This window comes from Bos grunniens, chromosome 21, assembly GCF_055505025.1.
Source record: "Bos grunniens cultivar Pamir isolate PY7600 chromosome 21, Bosgru_T2T1.0, whole genome shotgun sequence".
In the NCBI taxonomy this organism is placed as follows: domain Eukaryota; kingdom Metazoa; phylum Chordata; class Mammalia; order Artiodactyla; family Bovidae; genus Bos; species Bos grunniens.
Window position 1 is genome coordinate 20,967,339 of NC_141185.1, and position 14,013 is coordinate 20,981,351.

At 37.4% G+C, this 14,013-nt stretch overlaps 1 long non-coding RNA gene across 48 annotated transcripts in view; it reads right to left on the reverse strand.

Annotated features, from left to right (window-relative positions):
- Positions 1 to 14,013, reverse strand: part of LOC147349204 (uncharacterized) — a 535,617-nt gene that overhangs the window by 455,419 nt on the left and 66,185 nt on the right. The window lies entirely within an intron of this gene.

Below are 14,013 nucleotides of genomic sequence, written 5' to 3' on the forward strand. Positions count from 1 at the left end.
TGCTGTGGAAAACAGTAGGGCTGTTTCTCAAAAAACTAAAATCAGAAATAGCCAATAATTCTACTCCTGGGTATATATCTGAAAAAAAAAACCAAAAATACTAACTTGAAAAGATACATGCAATATTCAAAGCAGCATTATTTACAGTTGCCAAGATACAGGAACAACTTAAGTGTCTGTCAACAGATGAATGGATAACGATGTGGCATGCAGAATGCTAATAGAATACTACTCAGCCATAAAAAAGAATGAAATTTTGCCATTGGCAACAAAATGGATGGATTTGGAAGGTATTATGCTAAATGAAATAAGACAGAAACATAAATACTGTATGATGTAATGTTTATGTAGAATCTGAAAAATATAAGAAACTAGTGAATATAACCAGAAAGGAGATGCACAGATACAGAGAACAAGCTAGTGGTTATGAGTGGAGAGAGGGAAAAAGGGAGGGTAAACATAGGGGTAGAGAATAAAGAGCTGTAAACTATTTCATATAAAATAAGCTATAAGAATATATTTTACAACACAGAGAACATAGCCAATATTTTATAATAACTAAAATGGAATATAACTTTTTAAATCATAAACTGCTATATACCTGTGAGTTATATAATATACATCAACTATAATTTGATTTGAAAAACTCTGAAAAAAGTTAGAGAATTTTTGTTAGGTTGTATTCTATTTTGAAAGTTGGAAACATTTCATATTTAAAAATCAAAATATATGGCCATAGTTGGGTCTGATTCTTTTTATTTAAGAAATAAAATGCTATAGAGAGTCTTGAAGCTTTCTACATAACTGTCTCAACCCCATTCACTTCTCTTATCCCTGCACCAAAGCTAACCACTATCTTCAAGTAGATGGGTATTACCCTTACATATGATTTTATCCAGAAATAAATAGCATTTTGTATAAATGTATTATTCTGCATATTTTACTCTGTAACTTGTATTTTTCCTTGATAATGGTTTTGAGGATTATTCATGCCAATTTGTGTAGGTCTAGTTCTTTTTTTTTACTTCTTTATGGTATTTTATTGTATAAATACTCTATGATGCACTCATTCATTCATTCATTCTCAGAAATAAACCCACACACCCATGGTCAATAATCTTTGACAAAGACAGAATGTACAACAGGAAAAAGACAGTCTCTTCAGCAAGTGGTGTTGGTAAAGTTGGACAGCCACATGTAAATCAATAAAATTAGAACACACCCTCATATCATATTCAAAATGGCTTAAAGAACTAAATATAAGACATGACACCAGGCTTCCCTGGTGGCTTAGATGGTAAAGCATCTGCCTGCAATTCAGGAGACCTGGGTTCAATCCCTGGGTTGGGAAGATTCCATGGAGAAGGAAATGGCAATCCACTCCAGTACTCTTGCCTGGAAAATTCCATGGACTGAGGAGCCTAGTAGGCTATAGTCCATGGGGTCACAAAGAGTCGGACATGACTAAGCAACTTCACTTTCACTTTCACAACACCATAAAACTCCTAGAAGAGAACATAGGCAAAACATTCTTTGACATAATTCATACCAGTGTTTTATTAGGTCAGTTTTCCAAGGCAATAGAAGTAAAAGCAAAAGTTAAAAAATAGGACTAACCAAACTCACAAGCTTTTGTACAACAAAGGAAACCATAAACAAAATGAAAAGACAACATACGGAATGGGAGAAAATATTTGTAAATGATGCAACAGACAAGGGCTTAATCTCTAAAATATACAAACAGTTCATACAACTCAACAACAAAAACCAAACACCCCAACCAAAAAAATAGGCAGAAGACCTAAATAGATATGTCTCCAAAGATATACAAATGGCCAACAGCACATGAAAAGATGTTCATCATCACTAATTATCAGAGAAATGCAAATAAAAACTAAGGTGTGGAGCTAAGAGAATGCTCGTACACTGTTGGTAGGAATGTATGTTGGTGCAACGATGGAAAACAGTATGGAAGTTCCTTAAAAGACTGAAAATAACTGCTATCTGACCCAGTAATCCCACTTCTAGGCACATATTCAGACAAAACTACAATTCAAAAAGATGCACCTCCATGTTTATAGCAGAACTATCTACAATAGCCAAGACAGGAAAACAACCTAAATGTCCATTAGCAGACGGATGGATAAAGAAGATGTGGTACATACACACAATGAAAAACTGCTCAGCCATAACCAATAAATAAGGAAATAATGCCATTTGCAGTCACATGGATGGACTGTGAAATTATCACAGTAAGTGAAGGAAACCAGAAAGAGAAATACAAATAGCATATGATATCACTTACATGTGGAATCTAAACTAGGGAACACTTGAACTTATCTACAAAATAGAAACAGAGCCACAGACATGAAGAACAAACTTGTGCTTGCCAAGGGGGAGAGGATGGGGGAGAAAGGAATTGAAGTTTGAAATTAGCAGATAGAAACTATCATATATAGAATGAAAAAACAACAAGGTGCTACTGTATAGAAAAGGGAGCTATACTCAATATTCTCTAACATAATGGAAAAGAATATAGAGAAGAATATATGTGTGTATGTACGGCTACGGTCCATGGGGCCACAAAGAGTCGGAAACAACTAAGTGACTAACACTTTCACAGCAAAAATTAACACAACATACTCAATCAACTACACTTCAATTTAAAAAAGAATTCTAACTTCTCCAATTAATAATGGCATATGGAACCAAAATGTATTACACATTAGTTATCTTTTTATTGATACTATCCCTTTGATTTAAAACCATTATTGCCTTCCTGAAAGCTAAATATTTTTTAATCAAATAACATTTATAAAGTTTGGCTTATTACTTGAACATGTGCCTTAAAAATCATTGTTTATGGGATTTTAATAAAATACTTATTTATATTTTCACAAGGCATATGTGTTCCCTTATAAATTGGAATTGTGTTTTGTTATTGGGGGCTTTGAGGGTTTTTCTCTTTTCTTTTCTTTTCTTTTTTTGAGTATGTAAAATGCAACAGACTACATAAAGTGATTCCTTTTTACTTATGAACTTAGTCACCGATGTTAAAGATAACTTGGCGAAAATGATAAAGCTATGACTAGAAGTTTTCAGTAAAAATGCCAAGATTTTAGCAACTTGGGGAAATAACTCCTCCTCGCCCTATTTAGAATAAAGAAATGGAAAAATGTTCTGCTAGAGAACTCATTTATAATTTGCTGTACATACTACATTTTCTCAATTCCATTAATATATGGTTCGGTTCAGTTCAGTTGCTCAGTCATGTCCGACTCTTTGTGACCCCATGAATCACAGCACGCCAGGCCTCCATCACCAACTCCCGGAGTTCACTCAGATTCACGTCCATCGAGTCAGTGATTCCATCCAGCCATCTCATCCTCTGTCGTCCCTTCTCCTCCTGCCCCCAATCCCTCCCAGCATCAGAGTCTTTTCCAATGAGTCAACTCTTTGCATGAGGTGGCCAAACTACTGGAGTTTCAGCTTTAGCATCAGTCCTTCCAAAGAAATCCCAGGGCTGATCTCCTTCAGAATGGACTGGTTGGATCTCCTTGCAGTCCAAGGGACTCTCAAGAGTCTTCCCAACACCACAGTTCAAAAGCATCAATTTTTCGGCACTCAGCCTTCTTCACAGTCCAACTCTCACATCCATACAAGACCACAGGAAAAACCATAGCCTTGACTAGACAGACCTTTGTTGGCAAAGTAATGTCTCTGCTTTTCAACATGCTATCTAGGTTGGTCATAACTTTCCTTCCAAGGAGTAAGCGTCTTTTAATTTCATGGCTGCAGTCACCATCTGCAGTGATTTAGGAGCCCCCAAAAATAAAGTCTGACACTGTTTCCACTGTTTCCCCATCTATTTCCCATGAAGTGATGGGACCAGATGCCATGATCTTCATTTTCTGAATGTTGAGCTTTAAGCCAACTTTTTCACTCTCCACACAGCTCTAATGTAAAGCTAAGAGCTTTTATTTACTAGGAAACAAATTCTTTGTAGTATCATATAAGCATCAGTTTTCTTATTATAGATACAAAAAAATTTACTTTAAATATAATGGTTGCTGTTGTTGCTAAGTCGCTTCAGTCGTGTCCGACTCTGTGCGACCCCATAGACGGCAGCCCACCAGGCTCCCACGTCCCTGGGATTCTCCAGGCAAGAACACTAGAGTGGGTTGCCATGTCCTTCTCCAATGCATGAAAGTGAAAAGTGAAAGTGAAGTCGCTCAGTCGTGTCCGACTGTTAGCAACCCCATGGACTGCAGCCTACCAGGCTCCTCTGTCCATGGGATTTTCCAGGCAAGAGTACTGGAGAGGGGTGCCATTGCCTTCTCCAAAATATAATGGTAACTCAGGTAAAATAGATCAGTCATATCAATGTTAGAAAATGTTGCTTTTAAAAGTGTTTCTTCCCTTTTAAAAGTAATGATTTTAAACAGGATTTGTATAATAACAACCACATTTATATAGCACAACTTAAAATATTTTCCACATATTATCTCAGTTCTCATGTAAACTCTCTAAGTTAATAACTTTTATAATCCTCATTTTACAGATGAAGAATTGATAGTACAAAATAATTAATACCAGACTTTCTTGGCCATCCAGTGGTTAAGAATTTGTCTGCAAAGCAGGGGACACAGGTCAGACCCCTGGTCCAGGAAGACTCCACATGCCATGGGACAAGTAAGTTCACGTGCCACAACTACCAAAGCCCGCACTCTAGAGCCTGTGCTTTGCAACAAGAGAAGCCACCGCAATAGGAAACCAGTTCACGGCAGCTGGAGAGTAGCCTCCGCTCACCACAGCTAGAGAAAGCCCATGCACAGCAACAAGGGCCCAGCACAGCCAAAAATTCATAAATAACCATTTTAAAAACGATAACTACCTTGCCCAAAGTCCTCCAGTAAGGAGGAAGCCAGAATTCAAATTCAGGCAACCCACACTTGTAAGCACCACCAACACGGACCCACTAGCTAACCATGTTGTGTGACAGAATCTGTTAATAATCTTTTACCTACTATTAATCTTTAATAAGAGGCTTCCCTGGTGGCTCAGATGATAAAGAATCTGCCTGCAATGCAGGAGACCCAGGTTCAATCCCTGGATCAGCAAGATATCCCTGGAGAAGGAAATGACAACCCATGCCAGTTTTCTTGCCTGGAGAATCCCATGGACAGAGGAACCTAGCAGATTGCAGTCCATGGGATTTGCAAACAGCCGGGCAAGACTGAGCAACTAACACTTTCACATTCAGTCTTGAATAATGGCCTAACATTTCTACTCCATGACTGACATAAATTAGGTTAGAAACTGAATTAGTTCAATAATATTAAATTTAAAATGAAATGAATTCTACAAATAAATTGAAACTTGAAAAAAATTAAACCATAGCAAGAGAGTAATTTATTCTCAATTTTCCCAGCAGCTGAACAAGTACTAAATTTTCTTGACTCAGAAAACAAATGAAAGTGTTCATAATTTTCTCAAGGTCATAATAGGAACTCTGTAATATCTTTGTATCCAGAGATACAAACAAAACCCTAGATTTATTGAGAACAGATTCAAAGAGATTAGAAGTTAAAGTTGCTTTGAAACCTAAGTAGCTGCCAATCCTCCAAACTGTAATTAAGCCCTTAGATATAGAAAAAAGACTCATGTTTACTGAAAGGCTTACATCTACTAGTCATGGTCTAGCACACAGGCTAACGTGCCCAGGCTTCAGCAAAGGAAGATGGGACGACACTCCAGCTCTGTCTGTGCCATCATCTCTCAGAGGTTTGGTTTCCTCATCTGTAAAATATGCATGAGAGTTGTCTCTTCTACCTGGCTAGTTACAATGAAGCCCCCATGAAAGGCCCATGGGAGACCCCTGTAGAAACATTTTATAAACTTGAAAAGAGTAACCATTGTTACTAATAGTAACTGTGGCAACTGTTGTTGCCAGTCACTTCTCCTTCAAACTGGTCTCAAATTTTTTAAATTTAAGATTTCAAATATATATATATATATATATCACTATAGTTGTGTTCATTTTCAATTCTAACAAATTTAGTGGTGTAAAACAACACAAATCTATAATCTTGCAGTTCTGGAGATAAAAAGTAGGAAAGGGGTTTCACTGGACAATGATCTCACAGCAGGACTGTGCTCCTTTCTAGACTCTCTAAAGGAGTTGTTTCCTTGCTTTTGCCAGCTTCTACAAGCATTTCTTGGCTACTGGCCTTCTTCTGCCTTTAAAGCCAGCAATGGCAATTTGAGCCTTTCTCACATGGCATTCACTCTGACAATCATTATTCTGCTCCTCTCTAAACATTTAAGGACCCTTGTGATTGGGCCAACCTGAATAATCCAGATTAATCCACCTATTTTATAAGCTAATTAGCAAACTTAATTCAATCTTCTATTTTAATCACCCTTTGCCACTTAATGTAACCTATTCACAGATTCTGGAGACTAGAACAACATTTAGAAGTCATTAGTTTGCCTGCCAAAAGTGATACTCAATTTTAACATTCCATGGATAATTTGTGGTTTTATTTTGTACTTGTTGTTCAGTCACTCAGTCATGTCCAACTGTTTGTGACTCCATGTACTGTAGCACTCCAGACTTCCCTGTCCTTCACTATCTCCCAGAGTTTGCTCAAACTCATGTCCATTGAGTCAGTGATATCATCCAACCATTTCATCTTCTGTTGCCCTCTTCTCCTCCTGCCCACAGTCTTTCCCAGCATGAGTCTTTTCCAGTGAGTTGGCTCTTCCCATCAGGTGGCCAAAGTATTGGAGCTTCAGCTTCAGCATCAGTTCTTCCAGTGAATATTCAGGATTGATTTCCTTTAGAATTGACTGGTTTGATCTCCTTATTGTCCAAGGGACTCTCAAGAATCTCCTCCAGCACCATTTCGAAAGCATCAATTCTTTGACTTTCTTCATGGTCCAACTCATGTCCATACATGACTACTAGGAAAGCCATAGCTATGACTAAAGGTAACTTTGTCAGCAAAGTGATGTCTCTGCTTTTTAATACACTTTCTAGGTTTGTCATAGCTTTTCTTCTAAGGTGCATGCATCTTTTAATTTGTGGCTGCAGTCAACATCCACAGTGATTTTGGAGCCCAAGAAAATAAATTCTGTCACTGTTTCCACTTTTTCCCCATCTATCTTGTACTGAATATGTGTAAATATCATCCCACAGAAAATGAAATATTTCATGAAAGATTTCACTCTTTGAATACCACTTAAAATTTTCATTAATTTTCTTCCTTTACCAATAAGATATAAGAGGATACTATGCATCTATCCTGTTTTGATCATATTAAACTAAGTTGCATCAGTCTTATTTCAACAAAATGATCTAATAAAGGTTAATATATTGGTGCTTTTCTATAATAATTGATAATATGTTTAGAAGGAAATTGTTTAGTAAAAAATTTCAATAGTTTTTTCCTTTAGTCTAAGAGCTGAAGAATTGATGCTTTTGAACTGTGGTGTTGGAGAAGACTCCTTAGAGTCCCTTGGACTGCAAGAAGATTGAACCAGTCCATTCTAAAGGAGATCAGCCCTGGGTGTTCTTTGGAAGGAATGATCCTAAAGCTGAAACTCCAGTACTTTGGCCACCTCATGCAAAGAGTTGACTCATTGGAAAAGACTCTGATGCTGGGATGGATTGGGGCAGGAGGAGAAGGGGCTGACAGAGGACAAGATGGCTGGATGGCATCACCAACTCTATGGACATGAGTTTGAGTGAACTCCAGGAGTTGGTGACGGACAGGGAGGCCTGGTGTGCTGCGATTCATGGGGTCGCAGAGAGTCGGACACGACTGAGCTACTGAACTGAACTGAAGAGTTAGCAGTGTATGTTAAAATACACAATTTCATTAAAATCTCTTTGCTTTGCTTAGTTTTTAATAGAATTTTAAATCTTTGAAAAGGCTAACTAAAATAGATTTACTTTAAGGACGCAGAATTTATTTTTCAACAGTCCAAGTAAAAAGACTGTGAATTCCACATCTTGCAAAGTTATAATTTTCATCAGTTGAAGCACAGTTCACTCTCTAAACCTTTAGGATAAATAAAATGATCAAGAAATAAAATACCAAATCAATCTGCTTGGTCATGGGAATTTATCAGAATGTGTAGTTTTCTTCTTTGACTTTAAACTTTATTATGTTGGCCATTTTAACAAATCAGTTCCTATTCTCAAACCTACAATTTTATGCTTTGCTGTATCTGGGATTAAATTTTTTAAAGTCTTCATATTAGGCATTTTCTTAGTTTTTGCTATAGGGGAAGGGAATCTATATTATAACCATCTTTTCCTTAAAATTATTCTTTTAGGAAATCATTGAAAAGATTTTTGAAAAATCTGAATCTCTAAATATGTCCTCAATGAAACTAAATTTCTTGAGTGGTAAAATTTAGGGCAAAAATTTCCCCCAAGAAAATATTTACTCTTTGTATACATAAGGAAATGTTTCCCTAAAGACTCTTCTCAGAGTGTCTATAAATTTAGGTCAGCAATGAGAATATGAACTGACAGCTAAAGAATGCAAAGGTTACTGAGTCAAATTCTTATTCCCTCATATATATCACATGACAAAGATTTTAAAATTTTGTGGTGTTTCTGCCCTTAGAACTCAGTTTTACAATATCTTGAAAAGTTAGTAACTGAGTATTTCTAAAGCTTTTGTCTTAATATTCTAAAGATTAATGATTATTTACATAGACAGCCCTGTAACACTAAAAATATTCCACTAGATTAACAGCCATTGTGTTAATAGTACCATTCTTGTTTAATATGAAAGGGTAATAAGCTGAAAATTTAGGAATATTATATTGTAGTTGAGAGGGAGGTTAGTAGCTCTATCTTTAAAAAAAGTAGAGAATTAAATTGCATCAGACAGTAAAACTTCCAACACTATTGTTTGTAATATATTTCTAAAATGACCTACTGGTCATGAAGTATGGAGGCTTCCCAAGTAGCTCAGTGGTAAAGAATTCACCTGCCAAGCAGGAGATGCAAGTTCAATCCCAGGGTTGGGAAGATCCCCTGGAAAAGGAAATGGCAACCTATTCCAGTATTCTTGCCTGGGAAATCCCATGGACAGAGGAGCCTGGCAGGCTACAATCCATGGGGTCACAAAGAGATGGACAGAATTTAGCGACTGAACAACAACAAAATGAAGTATAAGAATTTATAGCATTTTCTCTAAACCCAGGTACATTCTATTTACATGCTATATACAATGTTTCAGTAGTCAACCAATTCAGTATAGTAAAAAAAAAGTTATCTTACTTTTCCCTGTTCATTTCCTCATGAACATCACAGAGCACATTAGACGCATCCCTGCCAAAAGAACTCTTTGGCACTTAAGTAGAGAGGATATTTTTTAATTATTAAAGTCAGGACTCACATATAGTATTCTCACTTGGTCCAGCAAACCATTAAATATTCAGTATTATGTCCCTGCTCTAATCACTTGTGGTAGTTATCAATAGCACAGCAAGGAGAAGGGTTTTAAGGAAGAATCCAGGCTTAATGGATTAGTACTTGGTCCTTAGCAATTGTTATCATGGCTGTAAGAGAATCACTAGAGGCAAGCCTGCTACAGATCTAGTACAGAAATCAGTGCCAAAGTATCGGATATATTACCTTGTTTCTAACAGTAAAGAAATGTGAAATACTTGGCTTAATGATAACAGAAATACAAAAATATTTCAAAGGAAGTTAAATTCCATTTTCCCTACCACATAATTGATAAAACAATTAGATATGCACTTGTCTGAACATAAATTTATTTTGTCAAATGTTTGAGTGACAGTTGTACACAAGGCGCTGTCCTGCTATCATAGAGAGTACAGATAGAGAAGAAATTGTGGTCAAGCATAGAAAGTAAACCTGAAGACAATGGCAGACATGTATTATGAGTGTTATGTGCACACATTCAGATTGGACAAATGTGCAACCACATGAGACAGAAACTAATAAATACTAGAGCTGAAAAAAATGATTACAGGAGTTTGGAGTCACAAATTTTAGAATACTGTTGAATAAAATATCCTGACATAATAGTCAAAATAAATGAATTTACCTACCAGAGGAATGAGAGTTTGAGGGGCTACAAAATGGAAAATTATCTGAAGCCTGAGAAGAAACATGACAATACATCATGAATAGGAACACAGAGAGCCGACCAAGTAGAAGGAAGCATTAAGCATCTTGTGGGCATGTGGCATGAGAAAGTGGAGCTCAACCAGCCTGATTCTGAGCTGTATCTAGCTGTGCACCTTGACAAAGCCTAATGGGGGTTAAAGAGGGGTTTCTGGGAGAGGACAGCAGGAGGCACCGTGGTTTTCACTGCCAGTGAGAGACCTTGAGTGAACAGAGCCAAATGGAGCCAGGTGTCCAGCTTCCAGGAGGTGAATTTCAAACCTCTCAGTTGAATTAAAGGGCAAGCCAAGGGCCCTCAACATACAGAAACTCAATGAGAAAGAGCAAGTGTTCTTGTGACCAGAGGCCTGAAGGCAGCTGGAACCTATAAATGTGCCACCTGCGGAGAAACTGGATCTATCCAATATGCAAGTAGGCAAATGATGAATATGTAAATAGTTATGAATGCGAACAAAATGTTATTGGTTGGAATTTGAAGTCCCAGAAACTGATTCTTCAAAGGTTTCAAGATGATCGTAATGCAATCTTGCTTTTAGTTCACATTTCACTGAAGTCTTTATCTGTTGGAAAAAATAACTACCTATATAACAGGGTGAATCCAACTTAAAAAAACCCGACAAGATTTCACAGAGGAGGCTACTCTCCTATATTCTCCATCCTAATAAACTGCTCTGATGCTTTTCTCATTTTCTGCCCAAATATAAATATCCACTCTCTTCTGAGCTACAGCTCATGTATCTTAAAACCCTCCATCCGTGGGTAGAGATGTGGAAAGATCTATCCAGACTTTCTCCTCCTGCTGCATCCCACGTATGAATTAATGGTATCACCACTTCTCTGCTGCCATTTTTCAACCACAAAGCTCTTTCTTGGCTTCTCAAAATCCACTGTCACTGACTGTACCTCCATTTCTTCCCCTAGCAACAAATGCCCTCTGCACTGAACTGCTTCCCCTGTACACCTTACATAAAGCATTCTCTCCAACCTCATATATTTCAGAGTATACATAAACCTCTTAGTTCATATCCACATCTTCTTCATTCCCAAAGTGCCTTTCCAACAATTATCACCCCCATTCAAGTGTAAAATTCTCTACCTCTGTGAATCTGGTCCCATTTTTCTGTACATTTTTTAGTCACCATGTGTGAGTTGTTTATACCACATTTATTCCTCCTGTCACAGTCCTTGCGAATTACAGGCCAATTTTTTCAATAGACACCTATGTTTCACTTATCTTGTGTGTTTTTGAAAAGCTGGCATTAGCTCTACCTTCAGAATTAGTGCATGCACTTACTCAGCCACAGTGATTGATTCAGGAATAATCCTATGAGAACTAATCTCAGAACTTCCGTTCAGTGGTTCTGGGAAATAGGTACTTCTCCCACGAGAGACAAACTGGGAAGTAAGGATTCTTCAATACTGCTGATAGTTACCTTGAAACCATAAGAAAAATCAGCCTAAGGAAATAGTTCACATATAAAAAGAGCCAAAGAAATAGGAAAAACAGTGGAAACAGCCCTGATCAAATAGTTCAGAGGGAACCCTACCTCTACACTTTTATGTTTATTTTCTAAACCATTCCAGATGGGTTTCCTGTTATGTTCATGGACTTTGTCATTACTAGAGACTGCTGGTTCTCAAATTGCTACTTTAGGAAGCCTGTCCTCAGACATTAACCTTCTGCCCTTTCAGTGTGCTCACTTATACTGTAGCCTTTACTACATCTCCTCCTTCCTGTCTTCAGATATATATTTTGTTCACTGATAGCCAACCATCATGAGCATTCAATACATTAGTAAGCAACCAATACGTTACGTAGCTTGCTTGGTTGAATAATTGACTTGTCTCTCAGCCTTTGATCTCACCCATTCCCAAGTGTGTATCACCTAGTGGTTATTCTTTTTCTTTTTTCCAGAGTTCATAATATAAATGTGTGTTTATCACTGTCCCACTGAAAATTGTCAATTACTCCCATTTCATCCAGGGTTAGACCTTAGATGCAATCCATGTTAAGCCCCTGGTATTATTGCCCACCAAGGATTACCAGCTTTCAATGGAGATTGAGGAGGGCCAGATCCTTCTGAACCAAACCCAATTCTGAGACTTATCTAAAACTGCCAGCCCTACCTAAATCTGATTTAAAGTAATGTACCTACAGTAAATAACCATATTCACCATCATCAAAAATCTCAGAAAAGCCAAGTAACGAGTCCCCCTGCAGTATCTAATTTGCTAAGAATTGTATTCAGTTCTAGACATTAGAATTAAATGGAACACTGGCAAAACAAAAATTATACAGAGAGTAACCAGAATGGCAAAAAGTCAAGAAACCATGTGTAAAAAGGAAAATAGAGTTTTGTTGCAGGGAGAAGACTTATGGGGAACATGATGTTTGTGTTCTGACATGTGGAAGAACAAAAGGAGCAAATCTCTTCTTCTCTGGAGGGCGTTAAAAGGTTAAATATTTACTCTTTTCTCAGTTTCTTATTTTAAACATTTACTCTAATATGGAGCCACATCTTAACTTCACATGAGACAGAATAGTAAAATAATGTTTTTATCCAGACATAGAAGGGGCTCATGCAAAAGCACAGTTTTAAAAAATATTTATCAAGTTAGTCCAGTTTCTGCTGCAGCAACAAAGAACCTTAAACCTCAATCACACAAAAGTTTATCTCCTATTTACATTATCTGTCCAACACAGGCCACCAAGGGGTCTGCCCGCTGAAACACTCCAAGACCCAAGATGGCAGAGGACCCACCATCCTATGACACTGCCATCCAGAGTCTCCAGGGGTCATCTGAGCAAGAAAATAGAGCTTGAGTCACCAGTTGGCTTCTGAATGTTTCTACCTAGAAGTGATTCACATCATTTCCACTTGAACTTTATTGGCCAAAGCAAGTCTAGAGCCATGTCTAATTTTCAGGAAATGAGGGCATACATTCCTCCATGTGCCTGGAAGGAAAGGAATATCAGAAGTTTTGATAAGCACTTGCAACACTGACTTCTCCCCTGGAGAAGGAAACGGCAACCCACTCCAGTATTCTTGCCTGGAGAATCCCATGGACGGAGGAGCCTGGTAGGCTACAGTCCACGGGGTCACAGAGAGTCGGACACGACTGAGCAACTTAACTTTCACTTTCACTTTGCAACACTGACCAAAAATCCAAGTAGGACTTAATCAGAGATCAAATCATCTTAAGAATATTGTAGAAAAAATTAGATGTCTAAGCTCCTTTAAATTCTAGGTTTCTATATTCCAAATTTGCCAGGAAGCTCCTTTAAGACCAGAGGTCTTGTTTCCCAGGGTCAAATAAATAACTTTGGATGCTGAAACTTCTCTTAATTAAGAAAATCAGTATGCTCAATATTTGAATATACTGAGCTGAACTTAGAAGGACTTGGTTTGGAAGAGCTAAAATATTGATAGGTCAACAGCTCTAAATTTGTTTGATAAGAATGTTATGTTTCTTTCTTTTTTTTCAAACATTGCTGCAAACATTTACAGTTGACTTCTCCATAGGAGTTGTTGATTTTCAGTAGAGGCTGAAAAGGAATGATAGCTGATAACTGTTCTTCCTGTTCTATAGAATATATTTTCAAGGTTTTGAGCTATTTTCCATACTTCTCATAAAAGCGTAAGCTTAGCTAAATAGTCTGCATTACATGTTGTCAGCTCTATTCTGGAGGCTTGACTGTGTCTTTGTGTAAGAACCTCTTCTTACAGGTTATGCTATATATTACAATCTTACTCAATTCATTTTCCCGGACATAACTTAAATTGAGAGTAATTACCCAGCTCATTTTTGCTCACTTTAAAGCTGCTATATCCTCA